Source organism: Nicotiana tomentosiformis, chromosome 7, assembly GCF_000390325.3.
Source record: "Nicotiana tomentosiformis chromosome 7, ASM39032v3, whole genome shotgun sequence".
Classification (NCBI taxonomy): domain Eukaryota; kingdom Viridiplantae; phylum Streptophyta; class Magnoliopsida; order Solanales; family Solanaceae; genus Nicotiana; species Nicotiana tomentosiformis.
The window spans coordinates 21,679,993-21,702,493 of record NC_090818.1 but is presented as its reverse complement, the minus strand read 5'-3'; the positions used below and the strand labels follow the sequence as shown (position 1 = coordinate 21,702,493).

The following is a 22,501-nucleotide window of genomic DNA, read 5'->3' as shown; positions in this document are numbered from 1 at the left end:
TCCGGTGGAACTTGAGCACAAGGCCATGTGGGCTCTAAAGAAGTTGAATCTTGATTGGGATGTAGCCGCTAACTTGAGGGTTGCACATTTGAATGAATTGGATGAGCTCTGGTACCATGCTTATGCAAGTTCGTCCTTGTACAAAGCAAAGATGAAATATCTTTATGACAAATACATTTGGAACAAAGAGTTCAAAGTGGGCTTGTATTGTTGTTTAGCTCAAGGTTGAAGATGTTTCCCGGAAGCTAAAGTCTAAATGGAGTGGTCCTTTTAAAATTGTGTGTGTGACTCCTTTTGGCGCATTGGACTTAAAGAACAAAAACAATAAAGTATTTCGAGTCAATGGTCACCGGGTGAAGCACTACTTGGAAAAAGTTGGAGATAGCTACGTCGGGACGGTTATTTTATTTCAATTAATGGTATTTTACGTCATGCCACGACATTAAATCAGGCGTTTCTTGGGAAGCAACCCATGTTTCTTTTTTTTCCTTTGGTAGTTAGGTGTTATTTTTGTTCTAACTTGATTTGATGTGTGCTACAGAGTTGAGTGTGACTTACAGGAACTGTGGACAAAAATGTGGCTAAGTGTTGAAAGAAGTGCGGACCGTAGTTAATTTGTGCGGACCGCACAATGAAAATGTGCGGCCGCACTCGACCTTCTTCCCCTTTCATAGACCATAAGTATAAATAGAAGGGCAGAGGGGCCAGGGTTACGGTTTTCACTCTCTGAGCACAAAAATAACACTCTCTTGAAAATTCTTGGTGAATCTATCTATCTACACACACAATATCTTTGTTCAGTCACTCATCACACTCATTCATTTGGTATGCTTCAATATCTTGTTAATATTTTTCTTTTAATTTGTAGATTTTAGTCATTTTTAGGCCATTTGTCAATAGAATTCAATTGTGCATTCATGTGGGGGTAAATCTATAATGGGTTAACTAATACGTGCTCTGTGGGGACTGGTTAAACATATTTTCATGCCTCTATGTTATTGAAATTGCAAAACCTAGATAGAAAAAAAACTTGTTTTTTCGTAGGTTTTGAATTCTGTGGCCACACCTGAAATTGTGCGGTCCGCAGATTCTGATATTAGGGAAACATAGTGAAAACAGGGATCTGCGGCCGCAAGATAAAATGTACAGACCGTAGATTTCCCATCACGGCCGCAAAACAACCCTTTTACTGTCATCAGAGAGTCTACACTTTTTGACTCAAATGTACGGCCGCAGGTCTAATTGTGCGGACTACAGAAAATAGGTTGCGGCCGCACATCAGCCAATTCTCTGTCATCAGAGAGTTGGCACTTTTTGGGATTCAGAGGTGCAGCCGCAAGTGAAATTATGTGGATCGCACTTCACTTTTGCGATCACAAGACAAAATTATGTGGTCCGCAAGTCCAAATCTACGGCTGCAAGAACATTGTGCGGACCGCAGATCTGGTTTCCTACAAGCATGCTTTGACTGTGTACCCTCACTGTGCCTTTTGGTTTATATCTTACTTGCATGTCTCCTGGGTATGTTTGAACATTGAATTGCAACTAACAATCGCCTTTGCTTGATACAGACAATGGATCGATCTAGGGGACGAGGCGACACACCTAAAGGGAGGGGTGAACCTTCTCGAGGTCGAGGTAAGAGTGCCTTGCCCCTTGGCCAACAAAAGACAATTACAAATAAATCTATAGCTGGCAGAGGGAGAGGTGCAGATCTCTCCGAGACGAGCTCATATGTCCTATCTAGGGAAGCACCAAAGGGCAACTCAGCCTCTGTTCAGGAGCAGCCGGCCATACAGTCAAGGTCGCAAGTGTAATGGATGCCAAAGAGTACCTGGTCCGAGAATTCTATGCAAATGTGGCTTACATCAAAAAGGGGACAAAAGTGACTAAAGTACGTAACTTGAAAGTGAGATTTGATCAACATGCACTCAACACGTACTTGGGCTTTAAAGATGTTGAGCCAAAGGAATATTTGGAGAAGTATGCATTGGGAGACGCAGCACGACCTTGGTTAGCAAAAATTCTAGCAGCACCAAGGCCACCACCTGCATAGATTGCCGTTGGGATTCCTATCCACCGGAGCACTCCGAGTTTTGAAGCGAAGGGGTGGCAAACCTTCGTCTCCAGCAGACTGGACCCAAGTCATAATGAGACTTACCTTTCGATTCCTCGGGTAGTTCTGGTTGCTTCTATTATGGCTGGGTACCCTATCAATGTAGGTGCCGTGATGTCGGCCAATATCTCAGTGATTACTCAGCAAGATGACTCTTCCTACCTATATCTCAACACTATCATAGAATATCTCACGGATGCAAGGGTAGAGCCGAGGGATTATGACAAGAAGGTGAAGCCGAAGAAGCCTTTTACATGGTATTCATTGATGGATGAGAACAACCCAAAAAAAGAAAGTTCCGCCTTTTGCCACAGCAGGCCTGTCTGATGAGCCAGCTATGGTAGCTGTCGAGGCAGTTGATGAATCATCCACTTCGGCCAAACCTTCCTCCAGTGCCGCAGATATGCCTCCGCCTTCCTCCACAGCCCCTACTACAGCTCCCTTCACAACTCCCTCCACATCTCCCATCTCGGCTCTAAAGCCAGTGCCTATGCCTACTGTCCCTGTTTCTACGTTGCGAGTCTCCCAGACATTGGCGAGCCTCAAAAACTGAATACAGACAGCCACTGTAAAGCTTTCTGACTTATGTAGTACTGTTGCAGTGCAATATTCGGTTCAGGCACCTCAGTTTCCCCAACAGTTGAAGAGACATCGAAGAAGCTCCTAGAGAACCAGAACACTATTATGGCTACCTTGGTATAGCACGGGTCAGTGATCGAAGAGTTGGAAAAAAAAGTAAAGAAGATGAGAAAGTCCTAGTCCAACAAGAAGTCAGTGGACAAGCTCCGAAGACAGGTGACCAGGCTTGCTACAGCCAGAGATCTCCCCTTTGACATGCTGCTTGACCTAGACCATTCTATCCCAGATCCTACAGCACCGTCTGCACCGGTGGCACCAGCTGGCCAGTCTGAAGAGCAAGACCTTGCTGCCGACACTGCTGAGGTAGTGCGTCAGATGTTCGCTAACCCAGCCACACTCAGAGTTGAGGATGATACGATTCAGTTGGCTGATCCTGAGGGCGATGATATTGCTGGGGACACAGAGATGTCCAAGGAGCCATAGGGAGTTTTCTTCACTCTTTCCCCTCTTTTACTTTTATTTTGTTAAGCATTGAGGACAATGCTTATCTTTATTCAGGGGGTGGAGTTTATTTATCATATTTGATACATTCTGAGACATTTGTCCTGTAATAACTTTATATTATTTTCTCTTTTCTTATTATGTATATATTCTCTCTCTTTCTCTTATTATGTATATTCATTCTATCTTCAGTAGTTTTTGCTTATTAACTTCTTTATTTTTGTTTCTTTATTACTTCTATGTTTGATTTAGTAGCTTCTTTTTATATTTTAGTAGATAATAAGCCTTTAGTTTTCTTAATGCCACGGTTCTTTTCAAAGGTAGTTGTTGTGTAAACCGGGTGACTCGTCCCAACGATGGACGGCATGACAAACTTCTTAAGGGAATGAGTCTGTTTTTGTGTTTAGGTAATAATAGTAGTAGTAATGAATAAAAAGACCAAATTAAGTCATTCTCGAAGAGTCAACCATTCTTCAATTGGTACCAACACATTTAACTGCGTGCTTATGTTTAGAGACAATGTTTTTGAAAGAAATAGCTCTAGTTAGTGACTTTGTGACTATTGTGTTGACTTTGGCAATCATCGAGTGGTTTAATTGGACCATAGTGATCTTTAAACTTGAATGTGATCATTATGGGCCCTCGACTATGTCCTCTTTAACAATTTGGTTGCGTGAGGGGTGAGATAAATTGTCACTAGTCCAAGTATCCGTGCGAAGGGTCTGAGCTTGCCCCGAATGTGTTTCAAGGCAAAATCCTAAGTTTTGCTTGGTTTGACAAGTGATTGTAGGCTCTCCTTGGCCCGTTTGAGTTTTCTATTGCCAACCAATTTCATTATCCCCAGTCAACCCCTTTGAGCCTCTAGCCTTTCTCATTTGATAACCATGTTACAAGCCTTACCCATTTGGTCGTGATCGTCTCTTGTCACCCGAGCTTTCCTTAACACTCTCGTGAAACCAATGGCTTAAAACGCAAGCCTGGGGGAGAGACGAGGAACTTGAAAAAGGTATCAAGGAACAAAAAGAAAAAAGAAATGATCTCTATGAGAGGAAAAGGCAATAAAAGAAAAGAACAAAAAGAAAAATACAAAAAGTGAATAAGTGGAAGGGTTGAATGGATTCAAAAATAGGTAATGATCCTAAACATGGAGAAATCAAAAAGGCAGAAAAAAAAATGATCAAGAAAGAGTGATGTTAAGTCTCTCTAGTCTTCAATAAAAAGAAAGTGCCTCTAAGAATTGGCAAAATATGAGCCGAGAAATGAAATATGGAGTGCTTAGGGAAAGGTGTAACCACTCACCCATATTGTATCCGACCCTAATCCAAAAGCCTTCATTACATCCCGAAAGAAGTCATACTTGATTTCAAGCTGAGTGAGCTTACATTAGTGGTGATCTACATGAGGGGCAAGCTTATGGTACTTAAGCCGTACTTGTGGCATTCTCTTGAGAGAGATGAGTGAACCTTTCATAAATCTTTGGATCGAGTGCTAAATTTCTTAAGTTAGCCTGGCAAATGGAAAGTAGAGGAGGAAGAGTTTGGAGTCCACCGTGACCTACATGACATAGCAAGAGTCCTTGATGAGTAAAATCAATTCTTGAAGCTCAAATGTCACATTAGAACTATATGTCCATGAATGTTTAACTTGTCGCCTTATTGATAATACATAAGTAGTGTGGGTAATTGTTGATCCCAACTGATATGTGGATGGCTCATCTTTGACTCGCTGAAATGAACCTTAACTTTTGGTGGTGGGAACTAATTTATTTGCTTGAGGACAAACAAAGACTTAGGTTTAAGGGAGTTGATAAGTGGGAATTTTGACTGCTTATTAGCACCTTTTAGCTTTTGTTTTAGTCCTAATGTATTGAATTGTGTACCCGAAACTAATGAAATTGTGCAAAAATACAGGAATGTTGGAAGTTTGGTCTCCCGAGATGAAATCTGACTCAAAAAAGTGTGTTCCGAAGCACAATACAATAAAGGGCGCAGAAGCACAAATGTGCGATCCGCAGTTCTGCGGCCGCAAAAGAAATTGCGGACCGCAAAATTCCATCTACGACCGCAAACCAAGAAGAAAAATCTAACAGAACTTTCAGCAATGTGTGGATCGCATATGAATTGTGTGGCCGCAGAAGTGGGCTAAGAGTCAAATATCAGAGAGTATGCAAAAATACAGTCCAGGAGCCTTTGTGAATTGCGGACCGTATAAGAATTGTGAGGCCGCAGTCCAAAAATGTGCGGCCGTAGAAGATTGCCTTGCGGTCGTAGTTCAGAAATGTGCCGCCGCAGAACTCCACTTCCTGTCAGCTGAAGAAATCTACGGACCGCACATAAAATTGTGTAGCCGCATAACCTCCCGAGGGACATTTTTGTTCGTAATTTTCAGCCCTATATAAATAGACGAGTTTTACAAAATTTGGTCAAGTTGGAACATCTGAAGCTGCTGTAGCAGTTTTTCTTTACTATTTTAGGAAGTTTTACATTATTTTGGTGTTTTAACATTAGATTTCATTATTTTAATCTTCCATTATGAGTTTAATTAGCTTTTCTTCTCTATTTTCTGCAATTTTCATTATGAGTAGCTAGACTTTTACTAGGTTTGTGACCCAACTCTAGTATGTAAACCTTATGAGTATCTAATTTAGTGCTTGTTTATGATTGGGTGTTGATTATTTAGCTTAGTTAATACTTCAATTTTAGAATTAATGGTTGCAAACATTGATTCATGCTTATTTGACTTAGTCTCTACTTGAGAAAGATGGACCTAGTCTAGGCTAACTTAGCTAACAAGGAATTGGGTTAATTAAGAGATTGATTAACCTAATTAAAAGGTTCAAACTAGAGATAGTAATAACCCGACTTGAGCTCTTATCAACTGTTTTGGTTGATACCTATTTGAACTTGAGAAAGCCAAATTGGGAAAAATCACTCTTTAATCGAGAGGTATTGAGTGGGTAGCATAGAGTTGAGAGTTATAAGACACCCCAATCAACAAAATAAGTATTAACGTCTTTATCCCATTAGGCAAATATTTAGGTTATGGTCACAGCCTAGGCCTGTAATCCAATTGGAAAAACCTCAAAAATATTTATTTATAATCTATTTTCTTTATCTTGCGTTCATTAGAGTAACAGTAGAAATAGAAAATAAAACCTTGTTGTGAAAGTGCAATCTTAGATAACCCATTTGTTTGCTTTAAATATATACTCCTAGCTCCCATCATAACTCCCAGTGGATTTGACCCCAACTCCTAGTTGGTTTATTATTATTGATTACGACCGTGTCATATCGCTTATTGAGGTGTGTTGTAAACGTGATCACCCACCCCAGCCCTATCTGGGCTGCGGGCCCCTACGGACCGGCCTATCATTTTTTAAAATATAATTTTATATTTTTTCTTTAAGCTCTAACCTAAAAAAAGATAAATATTTAAAAGTTAAAAAAATCTTATTGAAAAAATTTCACAAAACTTAATAACTTTTTATGCTGTTCCAATATATAACAAGAAACACTAAAAAAATAAAAGACAAGACTATATTTCATTCAGTAAAAGTCAAAACTCAAAACAAACTATTCAAGAGAACGTCCATGACGCTTATGGGATATCTAACACATCATCTTCATCAAACACATTTGAATACGCTTGTGAGAAGGTTGTCTTAACATCTTCGCTTTTATCTACATCTACAATTCATATGAAATATTAATTAGTTAAATACTAAGAATAATTAAATTTTAAAAATCAATTAACGCTTTAAGACGTTGATCTTTTAATATGATGAGCTTAATAAACTTTAAGCTTGGGATATTCTTCTTGTTATTTTTAGTGTCATATACTCTTTATATTTTATATATTTTAAATATATATTTTTATTAGGCCCACGGGCTAGTCCAGCCAGCCTCAGTCAAGCCTCACGGGCCACGGGCTTACTCGAGCCGAGATTAAAAGCCTCGTTTTTAAATGGCCCCCAAAAATTCTAGCCCAATCCTGCTAAATCACAGGCTGAGCCGGGCTAGCCCAACGGGCAAAGCCCATATTCACGGCTCTAATCACTTGGTACAACATAACCAAAGAAATTTCTTGGTTTAACCATGGGTAAATGGGAAATACAGATAGTAGTAAATCTCAGTACTGGAGGAGATTTTGCATCTAATTAAGACTAGAGATATATCATTTAACTTAATTAGCACATATTAATGGCCATCATGAATTGGATTCTAGGAGATTATTAGGTGCCATTGATACATAGATAATTCACCAACAAAAAGATCGTCGCAATTAAGGTTTGGATTAGAAAAGGGGGAGTTTCATAATATATTTTAATTGCATATGGTGTTAAATGGTATTTTCAATGGACATACCACATAAATTTCACTTAAAAAAATTGTAGTCTTCTCTTCTCAGGTCGAAAGACTAGATAATAATGTCGCAAGTAGGGGTAGGCATATAATCCGAAAAATCGAATTCCGAACCGGACCGAATTAATTCGGTATTTCGATTTTAATTTTTTTGGTGTTTCGGTCTAATTCGGTATTACATTTTCGATATTTTGACATTACGATACGGTCCTCGGTATTAGGATCTTGAAATTTCGGTATACCGAAATACCGAATTTTTAAATTTTTTTTAAGTTGGACCTATAGTTAGCTAAACTGCCCAGCCCAACACTTTTTAAAGACTTTCGAATCTAATGCCCAGCCTACTGCCCACTCCAGCGCCCCAGCCCAAGCCCACTCTCTAGTCTTTGTCTTTCATTCAATTAGGGATTAGGCATTACTCATTAGGGAATTAGAATTTAGAAAATTAGAACTCAGAAAGGCAATTAGGGCAAATGGCGTCGGCGTCTCGGCGATAGTTTCAGCTTCAGGCTTTCAATTAGGGTTATAGTTTCAGAAATTCAAAAACGGGCAAACGAAGACCGGCTGTTGTGACTTTAAAAAGATCGGCTGTTGTGACTTCAAAAAATCAAAGGTATGTTTCTAGTTTCTTCCATAATTTACTTGAAAGCTTTCTCCTTTTTAAGGTTTTATTAGATTATTGGGTATGTGTCTTACTGTCTTTACAAAAAAAGATTTATACTTTTTAATCCCTTTTTTTTGTAGTTTTTTATTTTATGAAGAACATGTATATTCTTTTGTGCTGGAACTGTTAAAGATTAGATTTTTCTTCAGCTCTCTACCAGTTTTTCTTTGATTACCTTGAAAAAAAATTAGGTAAATGCAAAATATCATCAATTGCATTCAGAAGATTTCAGCGATCTGTTTCTATTTCTAATAAAGTAATTGTTTGTGCCCTGTCTACTAGCATTGTTTGAAGTTTGAACTTTGATGTATAGTTGCAACTTGTAATATGAGTGGTAAGTTTAATACTCTATTTGTTTGGTGATATACTTTTGTAGTTTTATTTTATTATCATCAAAAAAATAATATTCTAACTTATAATTTATATTATTTTTTTAGGTGCTCCTAAAGTACACTCTCATATTTGGGAATACTTTGAGGTGAAAGAAGATAACGGAGAAGTTCGCAAAGTAGAGTGCAAACATTGTGCTCGAATCTATAATGTCCATTCAAAGAGAGATGACACATATTGTTTAAGGAAGCATATTAGGCATTGTTTTGAGCGTCTTCTTGAAATCCGTATTTAAGAATTAAGACTAAGTTGATTCGAGACTATTAGTGTGAACTTGAATTGAGGGATGCTCTCTGTTTTTGTTGTTTTTGTTGCACTATTATGTGTTTAATTCTGCTGCTTGTTAGAATCTGCTGCTACTGTTAATTATGTTACTGCTACTGTTAATGCTACTACTGTTAAGTGTTAATTCTGCTACTGTTATTCTGTTAATGCTGCCACTGTTGCATATATTTTACAAACTTTTAAAATTTGCTTTGTTCTGCAATTGATTTGCAGCCTGTCCCTGTTGTCGCATGTTTGTTGAATAGGGGATTAAGGCATTAAGCCACAAGAATGTGAGTTGGCTCCAAATGCCAGCATTAGAAAATAGAAAATGCATCATGTCTATAAGTCTATTTACTTCTTCCTGAAGAAATGGCTGTTCAATTTTATTGTATTTCTTCATTTCTTGGCTGAACAGTTAGACAACATTGAAACATAGGAGAATTGTCACTTGTTATTGTTGCTTATTTAGCGAATATTAAACCGAAACCGTACCAAAATCGTACCGAACCAAAAGAAGAAATACCGAACCATACCGAAATACTTTGGTACGGTATTTGGTATACACAATTGATAAACTGAATACCGAACTGAAATACCGAATGCCCACCCTTAATCGCAATTGTCACCAATATCTACATTATAAACTCTCGTACAAGTTGGAAGGACGTGAAACATCCCGTTATTATACGGTGGAGGAGACAAATACAAAAAAAATGAACGATAATTAGTTTAGAGATATAGGTAAAACATTTATGTCTTTTTCCCCCTCATTTCCTCCCCTTAGCTTCTTCTTTCTTTCTTTTTCTTTTTGGTCCTCCACCATACCACTCCATCACCGGGGGTCGTTAATGATACACGATGAAATTAGATGAAATACCATCTTGATTTAAGAGGGAAAAAGAAACAATACAAACTTTTCGAACAAGTCAAGAATTTCAAAAACTTGAATATTTGAGTCTTTGACCAATCAATGTTGTGATTATAAAATCGTTACTCTTATCCTAGAACCGTTAAACGTGAATTTCTCCAATCTGAGCGTGACTACTGCCGTACCATGCTATTTCCTCTTCAGTCTTCAGCTACTTCATAATTGTTAGGGTATTAAAATGTAAATATCATGCGTTTATGAAATGATATATTGTAACAAGGTAAGAATCTTCCATAACTATATATAGTAGGCTTTTTTACTACCACGATATTTGCGTGATTCTATATAAAGCTTCCATATTCGTTCATGTACTTATATACAATACATTCTTTTAGAATCCTATAACTATTAGCTAAAGCATTAATCGGTTAAGTCTAGTGTTTATGACTTTATGGAAAGTATAAGAACGAAAAACTGTATTACAAGATTCTTTCCTTGTTTTTTTTTTGTCGTACCAAAAAAAAGAAGGAAAGAATCTTGTCTTACGTTTTTTGGTTATTACATCAGTTCTACTTTATTACCATATATATAGTATTAGGAATGATAACGTAAACTTTCCGTATTGATTCTTATACTTCTTCTCTATGTAAAAAAAAAAAAAATAAAAAAAAAATAATATATATATATATATATATATATATATATATATATATATATATATATATATATATATATATATATATATATATCCTTGAGTTAAGGGGACTTACCTTTTACCATAACCTATATAAAGAGGTACCTTGATTGGCAAAAAGCAAAGGTTTTAGATCCTCTTTTTTACCCATCTATTAGAACCCATGTCTGTATTTGAGAACTTCACCTCAAGAATATGGAGTGACATCGTTCTTTTACTTTTTCTTATGGAGGGTTTAACCAGTAGTTTTGCCATTACTGATCGAATGATGATCATGAAAGAAGAGCATAAACTTACACAGCTACAACAATCAAAAAATGGACCGCAAGTCCTTCGCGATGAAAGGCGTTTCTTGAAGAGTAATGTTCTACCATATGTGCTGTCTCATGGTGGACATGATGACGAAAGGAGTAAAAATCCACCACTACAACATGGGCATTTCTTGAAGAGTAATGTTCCACCATTTGGGCCGTCTCATGGTGGACATAATGACGGAAGGAGTAGAAATCCACCACTACAACATGGGCGTTTCTTGAAAAGTAATGTTCCACCATCTGGGCCGTCTCACGGTGGACATGATGATGGAAGGAGTAAAAATCCACCACTACAACATGGGCGTTTCTTGAAGAGTAATGTTCCACCATCTGGGCCGTCTCACGGTGGACATGATGACGGAAGGAGTAAAAATCCACCACTACAACATGGGCGGTTCTTGAAGAGTAATGTTCCACCATCCGGACCGTCTCATAGTGGACATGATGATGGAAGGAGTAGAAACCCACCACTACATGGGCGTTTCTTGAAGGGTAATGTTCCACCATCCGGACCATCTCATAGTGGACATGTTGATGGAAGGAGTAGAAACCCACCACTACAGCGTGGACGTTTCTTGAAGAGTAATGTTCCACCATCCGGACCATCTCATGGTGGACATGATGATGGAAGGAGTAGAAACCCACCACTACAACGTGGGCGTTTCTTGAAGAGTAATATTCCACCATCTGGGCCGTCTCATGGTGGACATGATGACGGAAGGAGTAAAAATCCACCACTACAACATGGGCGTTACCTGAAGAGTAATGTTCCACAATCTGGGCCGTCTCATGGTGGACATGATGACAAAAGGAGTAAAAATCTATCACTACATGGGCGTTTCTTGAAGAGTACTGTTCCACCGTCTGGGCCGTCTCATGGTGGACATGATGACGGAAGGAATAAAAATCCACCACTACAACATGGGCATTACCTGAAGAGTAATGTTCCACCATCTAGGCCGTCTCATGGCGTACATGATGACGGAAGGAGTAAAAATCTACCACTACACGGGCGTTTCTTGAAGAGTAATGTTTCACCGTCGCCGTCTCATGATAGGCATGATAACGAAAGAAGTAAAAATTCACCACTACAACACGAGCGTTTCTTAAAGAATAAAGTTCCACCATCTAGGCCATCTCATCATGAATATCGCGAAAGCCCACCACCGACACATGGATTCAGCACACCCGTCAAATCGAGTTCCAATAAAGCAAGAATGGAACTAATATTCATATTTTGTTTTGCTTTTAGTATTTTACTTTAGCCGCGGCGTAGTTTTTTTTTGTTGTTGTTTAAGTTAAATAAGTGGTGAGTTGTGAGAAAAGAATCCTTTAGATGATTTATCTTCTTTAGTTGATTGTTCACGACTGTAATCAAATTGATCTTACACCTTTTCCACACATCTCCATATGTATCATTATTTTATTATGATTACTGTTAGCTATATTTCTTTTTGAAGTGCCTGGTTGCAAAACAATTTCTTCAATTCTGATAGTTCACATTGTTCTTCCGTATATCAATTGCTGCTTCGAAACTGGGATTTAAGAACATAATAATTAAATCACAACCAACATAACCTCGAAAAACAAAGAAGCGAAACAAGGGATATAGTTTTCATTATGAATGTGGAAACATCACATGCTACAGCATAAAACCTTGGTTTAACAATGCGTAAAGAAGGATAGAAATAGCATTAAACATTACTTATTTTGCTAATAATTCGAGGATATTTTGCATCTAAATCTAGAGATGCATATAGTACTTAATAAGCATAATATTGATGATCATGAATAGGATTCAATTAGATACGGTTCCATTTGTACAGAGCCATTGACCCACAAAAATCTTGTCACAGTTAAGGTTTGGATTAATAGTACTAAAGTCTTCAGCTTTCAGATTGAAAAACTCGACAAGACTTTGACAAGTGTCGCCAACTTGTGCTGCATATAGGTTGTGACATTCAGGATTTTCAATATTTGTTCCCTTGAAAAACTCTAGACAAAAATGTAACATATGCATAGAAAAATAGAACGTAAGTTCAGAGATAAGCAAAAGAATTTATGAAACAAATGAGAATTAAGCTAAAACTGTACCTGCAAGTCCCTGGTATGAAGTCAGAATGAGAAGAAAAGAGAGGACTAAAACTAAGGATTTGATGGCATAGTTGTTTGCCTTAACCATGATTGAATCAACAAACTTGTACGGTGAATCCTAACTTGCTTTAGAATTCTTGAGTGACTAATAATGCTCTATTTGATTGTGTATTTATAGTTGTGTTTTTATAATCGTACAAGAACGAATAAGCATGTGTGGAGCTAGAAGGATACTCATATCTTCGGCCAATCCAATAATTTTAGAAGCTTTATATTTGTATTAAGCAGTTCACTATATACGTATAAAAATTAAATTCATAACCTAGTTAGTAATAACTGATGTCACTATCCTAGAATTTAGAAAATATAAAATTCAAATCCTCGCTCCGCCTCTCTGCAAATAAGATTCTCATTTCGTTGGATAAAAGTGTGGAATTTATGTTATGCGTTAATATACTGGACATGTTTTTTTCTTTTGTACTTTCCTTCTCAGCATTCACGAAGTATGGTGATTTTGCCGATTATACCTGTTCAAATTAAGTTATATGCTTGGAAGCTAACACACGTTCAAGAAGAGTGAGGTTAAATTAAAACTTAATTATTTAAAGGATATAACAATTGACTCTTTCACCCAATGAATCACCCTTGGTCTGCCGATTATAGGTAATAATCTTTTTTGTTTATCACAGTTTTTAGTTTATACATTGGACGTATTATAGTTTGTACCTTATCAAATATAGTGGCATGTGAAATGAAGACACTAATATTATGTGAATTTAAGATGGTCAATTAGTGCCAATGAGCAAAAGCTTCTTAATATTTACTACATCTATCTCAATTTATATGGTGCATTCTTCTTTTAATTTGTCTCAAAAAGAAGAATACATTTTTATACTTGGAAATACTTAACTTTAAGCTTCCATTTTACCCTAAATAGATGACTTATAGTCACACATTATTTATGGCTCTAAGAGCCCGTTTGGATTAGCTGATTGTAAATAGCTAATAAGCTTGTAGTGCTGAAAAGTTTTTTTAAATGCTGAAACTGATTTTTAAAATAAGCATTTACGTGTTTGGATAGAACTGCTGAAACTGATAATAAGCAGTTGATGTGTTTGATTAAAAAATGCTGATAAACTATTCTTTTGTTAAAATGACTAAAATACCCTTGAATCTTTTTTCAAAAGATTATAAATTAAAAATTTCTTTGTAAAGAAAAGAATTAATAACGAATATGGAACGAAGAGAAAGTTAAGAAATTTATTTTGGGAAAAGTATTTTGTGAATTAAAAAATATTATTAAGGATAAACTAGTAAAAGTGTTGGTCAAACTAAAAGTGCTTATAAGTTGAAAAGCCATAAGTTGGGGGTGACCGGCTTATGACTTATGGCTGATTTTAGCTTATAAGCACTTGGTTTATAAGCACTTTGAGTGTTTACCTAACGCGTAGATAAGCCAAAAGGTGCTTATAAGCCAGTTTGACCAGCTTATAAGCTTAGCCAAACACCCTCTTATTTTGGTCCACAAGTTTCAAAAATTATTTCTTTCGTTCTTTCTTAAAGACACCTCAGGCGAATCCCACGTCAACAAAATATGAAAAAAATACTGGGTATATAAGGAAGGCAAGCCTTAGACCCTAAAGACGCGTTCTGGAAGTCGTGCGGGTCTGGGCCTAAAGCAGACAATATCACTAGTTAACTGGGCTTTTACACATGGTATCAGAGTCACTATGCGTTGGCGGGGGAGGCAAACCTCAACGAAGACCTGGAGAGATGTTGGGTATATAAGGATGCAAGTTTTAAACCCTATTAATGCGTTTAAAATCATGCATGTCTGGACTTAAAGCGGAAAATATCTCTAGTAATACTGGTCTGTTGCAGTGCCCCATCAAAATCATAATATATAGGACCTTACTTTGATTCCTAAATCTGCCTTCTTATACAGTGAATAATCTTTCCTAAAAATGCCTTCTATTCTTGAGGTCAATTTTCTCTTTCAACATTTCCCTCTTCTCTGTTTTTTTAACGAATAATTAAGAAGGGTTGATTTTACATTGATAATGCAGCAAAAAGGGAACAAACAAAACCCAAGAGAGACTACACAAAGACCTAAGTAAGAACTAAGAATTATCATATGAGAGAAAAATTGCATAACTTAAAATCACTTCACTGAGAAATTATTCCATGTTCATTAATATAATTCAAAAAGTCATAGCCACCTAGTTTCTTGGTCTTCCATTAAAGTCGTGTTCTAATATGCCGAAAGAATCAAGATTTAGTTGATTCCTGCCTACATTGATTTTGTTATTGAACAAACTTTTTGCTATAATCATTTTTTAAAAATACATCCACATTTATCTATGAGCATGTATATTTACGGTCAGCAATCTTAAAGAAATGGGGGCTACATTTTGTTTCACTTTAATTTAGCTCTAAAAATTGTTGGCTAATGTTTCAGCCAAAACACTTGAGGCATTTAATCCATCCTTTGGAGTTTGGGGTTCGTTTGAAGGGTGTGAATAATATTTCAAGGAAGAGTCCCTTATTTACTTACGGTTTGTTTGGATGATTGCTACCTACTGTATTGTATTGTATTATTATTTTAAATATAAAGTTTGTTTAGATTGTTACTTAAATTTTATTATATCGTATTGTTAAATCCGTCGTTACGTAAAGACGAAAAGTGTCACTTTATGTAACAACTATTTTGGTGTAGTCGCGTTGTTACCTTATTTTTCTCTCTCATCTTGTCCTTATTTTATCCTTTACTCTACCTTCTTATATAATAATTCTATCTTGTATCTTTTTTCCCTTGATAATATTTAAATTTATTATTCATATTGTTGGTATATATAACAATATATGATATCATAAAACGGCGACAAAATATACAATTTATTCAAATATTATATAAATCAAAACAATACAATACAATATATTAAGAAATGATTCATAACAACCATCCAAACAAGCCTTAAAGATAACTTTTTCCATCGCTTTATGATGCTTTATCCTTTATCGAACTAGGTAGTAAAGCTACTGCACTTATGCTTACAAGAAATTAGTCAAAAGGCAAAAGTCATGGTTTTTGCCCCCTGAGCTCGAAATATACGCGACCTATAAATTCAAATTATTGAATTTTGAGAAATACATGGAATATGGAAAAATTGTCTTTTCTTCTATTAACTGCTGGGTTTTCTTCTCTTATTGTTCTTTATTATTTGAAATCTAGAGTATACACCTACATTGTTGTCCTTAACACGCATCAAGCTTCAAGAATTATTATGCTTTAATTTTCCATCGGAGTAAACATTATATTGCACTAAACCTCTTTTAACTCCCTCCGGTCCACAATAAATAATTTTTGGCTGTTTTCAATCCACCTTTTAATATTAATTAGCAATGAAATTGACCATATTAACTTTTACTATCTCTTCACATAAACACTCCTAACACATACTCCAACACTATTTATTCCAAGGGCAATGTAGGAAAAAATAATTAATTTATTCTTGAAATTTGGAAAATCACTTTATTTGGACCACAAAAAAGGCCAAAAAAATCACTAATTGTGGACCGGATGGAGTATTGTATAATATCTTTATTAATTTATATTCCATCTGTTTCAATAAAAATGGACTTATTTTATTTTTATTCTGTCTAAAAAAGAATGACTATTTTCTCAATTTGGAAAAGATATAACTTTAAAATTTTTGCTTTACCCGTAATGAGATAATTTATTGCCACACAAATATCTATAGATTGTTTTAGATCAATATAAGTACGTAATTTTTGACCCACACATTAGAATTACCTTTAATAGTTCTAGTATTTTTTTAGAATATTTATTTGAGTTCATTTCTATAGGATTTCACTTTATTATTAATTTTAATTCTATTTTTTAAAGCACAAAAATTGAAAAAAATACAAAAATAGTTTCATTTTCTCTATTTAATTTAGGTATTAGGTATTTTTAGAAGGATATTATTTTTATTATTATTTAAAAATACCAAAAAATAGTTTTATATTAATTAGTATATTTTGATAGTATTAGTATTTTTACTTGTATTTTTTGCTCAATGAGTAAGAATTGAATTTGGACCAGTTGGGTGTTCATTTTCGTATTTTGGTGGCCCAACAAGACAAATGTCTATTCATCCCAATCCCTTTTAGCCCAAACCCTTTTCTCACCCATCAAACCCCTCCCTTAATCATAGCCATTGATCTACTTTCATCCAAAGGCCAATACTCACTCCCCACTACCATATAAAAACTAAATTAACACCCAAAAACCCTAAGCTAATTCCCCACTTCAGACACAAAAGACTCAAACAGCCGCAACCTGCACAAAAACAAAAGGAAGGCAAAGAGTGAAAGAAAAAGGAACGGATAAAGTGAAATAGAACAGAGGAGACTAAGAGAATTCGGAAATTAGAATAGCAGAAAATGGAGGTCACGAAACAGTAGTAATTCTCTAGGCTCAAAGCACGAGAATTGAGATAGCCAGTACTATAATACACTACCAATTGAAGACTTTTCAGATTCTTTCTCTTTTCCAAGTTGATTGATAAAGCTTCTCTAAGCTGATTCTTTCTTAAAGTTCCGGTCAGCTCTTTGAGTTTCGGTTTTCTCCGGGTCGAGTAGAGTTCGAGTTCGTCCGCAAGATTCAAGTATTTTTCGGCGAGGTTCGGTCAGTCTTTCGCCCGTCGAGGTCCGATCGTGGTCCTGTGCATTGTCAAGTTTTAAAACAGTCAGCGTATCTATTTAGAGGTCCATTTCCTTTCTCTTAAGCTCTAAATCTTTATTTTATATATGATTTTGTGTTAGATCATGATTGAGTTTGAATTAAATGTGATAATGTTGATTACTCTATGTGTTGTGTACTTGTTCTTGTTTAAAATCACGGCATCTTTAGACTTTTAAAATCACGAATCTGCTCTCAATTTGGTTACTCTTCGTTTCATAGGATTTGGCTTTATTTAGAGCTTAATTAGTTTGGAAAATTAGAGATTGAGTACCGATTGTTGTAAATCGCTTTACAGAATCACAAACATCGTAGCTTGCTTTAGACACAATTAATAAATCATCGTGACTATGGGTACAGTTTTCGTGGCATAGTCATGATACGTAAACCCAATTCGAGTGTGCGTTTCACGTGACTCGACCACAACTTCAAATAATAATAAAAATACATATGTCATAAATCGTGGGTGCATTTCATGTAGCGCGGTTTGTAACGTGTACCAAAATAGTGAGTGCGCGATATCGTGACTTGTTCAAATAAATTTCATAAATATTAAAAGCGGTTGAGAAGATAAAAATGCACACTAGGTTTTAAAACATGTATTAAATCAGATAATTAGGCCAATTATTAATAGTTGAGCGACCGTGCTAAAACCACGGAACTCGAGAGTGCCTCACACCTTCTCCCGGGCTAGCAAAATTTCTTACCCGATTTTCTGTGTTCGCAGACCATAAATAGAGTCAAATTTCCTCGATTTAGGATTTAAAATAAACTGGTGACTTGGGACACCATAACTTATTCCAAGTGGCGACTCTGAATTTAATAAATAATCTTATTTCGATTAATGTCACTTTAATTGGAAAAACTCCCTTATCCCTATCCCTCTTGGAAAAAAAAAGGTGTGACAGCTCTGGCGACTCTGCTGAGGACAAGAACCCAAAATCTCTAGTTCAAGGTTCAGAATTCGAGCTTAGATAACTGTTATGCTTGGCTTTCATGATTGTCTGATATTACTTGTTTGAGCCTAATGTGCTAATTGTCTCTCTTTACCGCTTTGATATTGTTATGAACTGTATATAAACTGTTATGAAAATCTTTCTTCTCTCTGAGTCTTCTAAATTTTCTGGGAAGCGTGCGCTTTGCGTGGCTTCTTTTCTGTTAGAGTCATATCCTAATTTTAGAATAAGGTTTGGACAAGTTGTAAAGCCGGTGAAGCTTTTGTATTCCCGGTACGCTGCCCCCCCTCGGCTCGAGTTGTCCGCTCGGGTAAGCCAGGTCCAGAACAATACACCCAAGATTTAAACTTAGAATAACACAGCCTCATGCTGGATCCCTATTAGGTACGTTTGCTTGTATCACGTGCATTTGACTTAGGGTACTCAACACAGGGGTTGGGTCCGTTTAGGATAGGTGTACCCAAAATTAAAGGACCATCCTGATGCATTCTTTACGTGCTACTTGTGCATTAATTTGCTTGGCTTGTATGTTGACCGGCTTCTTGAGTTAGAAAAAAAATCAAAAAAATAGAAGAGAAAAATCAAAGAGTGAGGTAGGATAGAAAAACGCCTGGTTTTGACAATCCCGGTATTCAAAAATAAAATCCCGTTACTCTGTCAAAATTTCAAGAATAAAAAGAGAAAATCATTTCGAAACAAATCATATTTTTCTGTGCATCAAAATGGCAGAACTACGCGGGTCTGATTCTCACCGGATGTGAGATACGTAGGCAAACCTCATCGGTTCCGACCCACAATATTTTCCTTTACTTTCTTCTTTAGAAAGTCTTTCTTTTAGACTCCAATTTTTAAACAAAATACAAAATATTTTCTTTTTAATTTCTTCTCAAAATCCAAAAATATTTTCATTCTTCTTTCGAAAATTGAAAAGAAAATTCAAGATTCAAAAATATTTTCTTTTTTTTTTTTAGAAGTATTTCTTTCATAAATTCAAAATAAAAGTCCATAAATCCAAAAATATTTCCTTTCTTATTTAGAAGTTTTTCTTTCAAAATTTCAAAAAAAAAAATCGAAATTCAAAAAAAATATTTTCTTTCTTCTTTAGAAGTCTTTCTTTTTCAAAAAATAAAATAAAAAATAAATCGAAATCCAAAAATATTTTCTTGCTTTCTTTCGGAAATTAGAAACAAAAAAGAGAGTTAGTTTATTTCCTTTATTCTTGATCTTTCCGAACTACACAAGATCTGATTCATGTTCCCACATGATACGTAGGCAACCCACATCAAGTTCGATCGAATGAAAAAAAAAAAAAGAGAAAGGAAAGAAAAAAAAAGAGAAAAGAGAGAAAAGGAAAAAAGAAAGAGAGTGTTTATTCTAACATGCTTGTTGTTTTGAAATAAAACCTGGTTTAAGGTGGTCGGTTTGTTGGTTTGCAATGGCGAGTCACAAAAACAATCCAAAATCCTTCGGAAATAAAAGCTTCTTCTCAACCAATGGAACAAGCACCACTGTTATTGATCCAAGGTCACGAAAAGGCAAATAGGTAAGTTGGCGGTGAAAAAAAAATGGAGACAAATATGGGATTGACTTTACTAGATTTGAGCAATAGGACATGGCCTGCTTGGGATGATTTGATGATGGGGAGACATGAGAATTCTTCCAAGTCCTTTGAAAAAAAAAAGTTACTTTGAAATTTTTCATGCCGTCAGTACTGAAATCCGATAGTCAATATTGGGAATGTTTTGATCAAAAAGTCAAAATTTGAGTGCTGATTCAAAAGGAATAAAAGGGTTAAATGTCGTAGTAGTGCTGATGCGCAAATTTGTGGCTAAGATGTCGCTTAGTAACTGAAAAGTCACTCCTCTTTTAGTCATGGTAGCTTATTTTGTCGTCTTTTCTTCTTCTTTTTGTGTTACCAGACCCTGCTATCCTTTATTCAATAAAAAACAGTCAGTCATTTTGTGTCCATTTTGTACGTAATTCTTTTCATGCTAGTTCTAGTGACATGACATGCATGCGAAAGTTTTGGCCAGATCTTAGAAAACTGATTTAGTCTTGAATTGGATAAGTTAGAAAGAGACACTTTTGAAGATAAATAAAGACATGAAACATTTAGAAGATAAGCATGAGCCAGTTTACATGGAACCAAAGCAGTCGTGCTCATGGAAGTTAAGGATCTCTACCTTTTGAATCATTTGAGAAAATCGGGCTTAAGGATGATCGGACAGGTCGAAGTCTGTTTAGCACCAAGAGATAAAAAGTATTTTTCAAAAGGTGTATTCCAGACAACTTGAAATGGATCAGTTAGTGGCAAAATGCATCTTCTACATCAAGACAAAATCCAAAAAAAAGTCACCCAAATTGAAAGGGTCATTCACTGCGAGGAAAGTATTGCTCATACAATTTTACACTGAAAAAGACCCAGAAAGCCATCAATGTTGTGATCATGAAAGGATACCATGATTGGCATTCTCAAGGCTAGGAGGCCCTTTTTCTGCTACCCAAACACTTTATACCTTTTGTTATCCCTTTTGAGCCTGTGTTATTTTCTTCGACCACCCTCTTTTGGAATCAAGTTTAGAGTTAAAAGTTCAAAAAAAAATAAAAAAAAAATAAATAAAAAAGTCCATGTCCCAAGAGTACAAACTGGGGCGACTTTTAGAAAGTTCAAGTGAACAAAAAGAAGAAGAAAAGAACAGTCAAAGTCCATGTCCCCAGAAAATAAAAGTTGGGGCAACTTGTTTTGAAAAAAAAGAAGAAGAGAAGAACAATGGAAAAAATGAAAAAAAAAGGAAAAAAAAGAAAGACAAAGAAAAAGAAAGAAAGATGAAAAAAATAATAATATTAGGTCAGATGTTTGAACTACGTTAGACTTGATTCCTTAAAAAAAAGAATACGTAGGCAGCCTTACACGGTTCGATCCAACCAAATAAGAATTCAAAAAAAAGAAAAGAAAAAAAAACAAAAATCCCCAGTATCAGAAATTGGGACAAAGATTTTATTCCACTTTTGAAAGAGTCGATTCCAAGAGTTGTAAGTCTACAACCCCTCATTTTGAGTGTATTTTGAGTCTTATGCCGTCCTTTCTTTCCAACCCTATCCAAAAACCTTTCGAATAAAGACTTCCCAATATGCCTTCAAGAATGCCAAGAGAAGTATGCAATGAGCAACGATTGTTACGTAACATAAAACACCGTTAGTTGCTCATACTAGAAAGCAAAAGAAAAAGAAAAATAAAGAAGAAAAAATGAGAGAGTCTTACTAGTGAAAACCCTCACGGGCACTGTAAGACGACGGTAAGCAGAGATGAATAAATGAGATAGACTTGTTGGTGAAGACCCCTCGGGGCACCATTAGTCGATAGTGAGTCGTGAAGCTGATGCAAAGGATTGGCACGAACAAGCCCGACTTCAAAATCATAAGAATGGTAAAAGGAAAGATTGAATTAGTTTGATATATCGGCCATTAAGTCCAAAATGCATGTCATGATTCATTAAGGCTAGCTATTTAAAAAAAAAAACTCTTCCTTATGTCCTTCTCGACATGGGCATTTGTTGTTAATATTGTTTCTTGGCATCATTGTGACCTTCACTCTAAGTCAGTCCTTGTCAAAACAAGCAAGAAAAGATTTCAAAATCTGCTACTAGCTTTTCAGTTGCACAAAGCTAATTTGGCCAGCACAGTCAGGTGTCACAGTCAACATGCCTTGAGGATTCATGCAAAGGCTTCCCCCCAAAATACCCTTGTTAGCTTACTTGGCTAAAATAAGCAAAGATAACCTCGAGGTTAATCAGGGGCTCGGGCTCTCTGTAGTACTGAACAAGAACTATGAAGTGTGCACATCATGCAAAAGACACTTACCAGTTGTGATTTTCTCTGACAGACAAATTGCTCAAAAAGCAGAAAGACATTCAAGACATAGAAAAGGTCACCTAAGCAAAGATCTCTAGTTG

The 22,501-nt window shown here is 36.0% G+C and overlaps 2 long non-coding RNA genes across 2 annotated transcripts; one reads left to right on the top strand and one right to left on the bottom strand.

The window, feature by feature from the left end:
* The first annotated feature begins 7,964 nt into the window (after nucleotides 1-7,964).
* Nucleotides 7,965-9,020, top strand: LOC104114465 (uncharacterized). Its single transcript, XR_001972891.3, has 3 exons — nucleotides 7,965-8,170; nucleotides 8,504-8,555; nucleotides 8,659-9,020. It is a non-coding gene; the product is annotated as an uncharacterized lncRNA (long non-coding RNA).
* A 3,327-nt stretch (nucleotides 9,021-12,347) lies between these two features.
* Nucleotides 12,348-13,053, bottom strand: LOC138895114 (uncharacterized). Its single transcript, XR_011409314.1, has 2 exons — nucleotides 12,849-13,053; nucleotides 12,348-12,749 (listed from the first exon to the last, which is right to left on the bottom strand). It is a non-coding gene; the product is annotated as an uncharacterized lncRNA (long non-coding RNA).
* Nucleotides 13,054-22,501: the final 9,448 nt, after the last annotated feature.